The sequence below is a fragment of the Sapajus apella genome, unplaced genomic scaffold, assembly GCF_009761245.1.
Source record: "Sapajus apella isolate SASKATOON/1434 unplaced genomic scaffold, GSC_monkey_1.0 scaffold15, whole genome shotgun sequence".
NCBI classification, from domain to species: Eukaryota; Metazoa; Chordata; class Mammalia; order Primates; family Cebidae; genus Sapajus; species Sapajus apella.
This window is the reverse complement of record NW_022436955.1, coordinates 33,191,214-33,193,322: the sequence shown is the minus strand read 5'-3', so window position 1 is coordinate 33,193,322 and position 2,109 is coordinate 33,191,214. Positions and strand designations below refer to the sequence as shown.

At 68.1% G+C, this 2,109-nt stretch overlaps 1 protein-coding gene across 3 annotated transcripts in view; it reads right to left on the bottom strand.

Moving 5' to 3' along the window:
• DEF8 (differentially expressed in FDCP 8 homolog) overlaps window positions 1–2,109 on the bottom strand; it is a 25,587-nt gene that overhangs the window by 17,007 nt on the left and 6,471 nt on the right. For 2 of the 3 annotated variants that reach the window (XM_032284782.1, XM_032284783.1), the window contains exon 1: window positions 917–996. The exons of the other annotated variant lie outside the window; for it this stretch is intronic. The gene's annotated coding sequence lies outside the window, so the exon portion shown is untranslated. Of the gene's footprint in view, window positions 1–916; window positions 997–2,109 lie in introns of those variants that run through there. 3 annotated transcript variants of the gene reach the window in all.

Genomic DNA, 2,109 nt, shown 5'->3' with positions numbered 1-2,109 from the left:
CACCCTGCGGCGTCACACACACACACACCCTGCGGCGTCACACACACGCACCCCGACCGGTGCAGGAGAAAGCCTGCGGAAGCCAAGCCCGGGCAGCCCCTGGAGGCCTCCTTGTGTGTAACGCGCGGCCAGAGGAGCCGAGGGCAGGTGGGTGCCCTGCCCCCCACACCCTGCCCTGCCCGGCGCTGCCCTCTGGGCCGTGGAAAAAGCCTCTTTTCTTTGCCTAGTGAAAGTCCGCGCAGCCCCAGGCCTGGCGCACGGGCAGGGAGGAAGCAGGGGAGGCCTCGGGCCTCACAGCCCCGGCTTCTCCGCACAGGGCCCGGGGACGCCTCGGCGCTGACCCGGGCAGAGGCCGGCCCGCCCCTCCCAGCAGGCCCCCCCACAGTGCGGCACCCAGAAAGGAGCCGGCAGGGACGGGCGCGCGAGAAGGAGGCCTCGCCGCCCTGCCCCTTCTCCGGACCGCACGCTCGGCAAGAAAACGGGGCAGGCAGGCGGGGCTGGGGGCGCGGATGGGGCCGGGACACTCGGGGTGCGTGGGGCCGGCCCCGCGCGTGACCGCGGCAGCGGCGTCGCCCCGGCAGCTGCGCCCCGAGAGCCTGGGAGCGCCCGCGCGTGCGGGTGGACGGCGCCCCGGCTGCTCCCCGGAAGCCCGGCCGTGGGTCCCACCTGCTGCCGGGAGAAGCCGCCCCAGGGCCGCGCCTCGGGGGGCGGGTCTCCCCCACCCACCCCTTCCGCAGCGGGGAAACTGAGGCCCGGAGCAGCCGGGAGGTGGCACCGCCGCGCGGGGGTCCTGGGCCGCCCGGAAAGCCCGCGCACGGCGGGTGCGGACCCGGGTGTGGACCCCGGCGCAGCCGCGGGGCCCGGGGGGCGGCCGAGGTCTCCAGGCCCCGCGTCCCGCCCGCCCCGCGCCGCTCACCTGACCGCCGCCGCCGCCGCCGCGCGTCCGCCCGGCTCCCGCGCCCGGCCCCGCCCGGCCCCGCCGCGCCGTCTACACCGCGCGCTGCTGCCGCCTCCGGCGCGGAGGCTCATGGCACGCGGGCCCCGGGACGGCCGCGCCCCGCGGCCTGGCGGACATCCGAGCTTCCACGCGCCCCCGTTCTCGTGTTCCGCGTCATGTCTGAGTCGCGGCCCCGCTCTGCGGCCTCCGCCTCCGGGTTCCGGCGCGTCTCCTGCCTCGGCCTCCCGAGCGGCCGGGACGACGGGCGCCCCACGCCCGGCCGCGTTCTGCGGTCTCGGTGGAGACGGGTTTCGCCGTGTTGGCCAGGCTGGTCTCGATCTCTTGACCTCCCGGTCCGCCCGCCTCGGCCCTGCACGGTGCTGGGATCACAGGCGGGGCCCCCGCGCCCGGCCACACGCGCTTTTTAAAAAACGGGTGGCTTAAAGGCCAGGCGCGGTGGCTCACGCCTGTGATCCCAGCACTTTGGGAGGCCGAGGCGGGTGGATCACGAGGTCAAGAGATCGAGACCATCCTGGTCAACATGGTGAAACCCCGTCTCTACTAAAGCTACAAAAAATTAGCTGGGCATGGTGGCGCGTGCCTGTAATCCCAGCTACTCAGGAGGCTGAGGCAGGAGAATTGCCTGAACCCGGGAGGCGGAGGTTGCGGTGAGCCGAGATCGCGCCATTGCACTCCAGCCTGGGTAACAAGAGTGAAACTCTGTCTCAAAAAAAGAAAAGAAAATAGTATCTTGTGATAAGTGAAAATTATATGAAATTCTAATTTCAGCGTCAATAATACTTTTAACTGGAAAACATCTAGGCTCATTTAAGTGTGGCCCACAGTTCCTTCCATGATATCACAGCAGAGCTGAACAGCTATCGGACAACATGTGGCCCACAGGTCTAACATATCTACTATCTGGCCCTTTACAGAAAAACGGAGACCGATTTCTAAAGACAAGTCTGCTTATTAAAAGAGCTACAATGGGCCGGGCGCGGTGGCTCAAGCCTGTAATCCCAGCACTTTGGGAGGCCGAGGCGGGTGGATCACGAGGTCAAGAGATCGAGACCATCCTGGTCAGCATGGTGAAACCCCGTCTCTACTAAAAATACAAAAAATTAGCTGGGCATGGTGGCGCGTGCCTGTAATCCCAGCGACTCAGGAGGCTG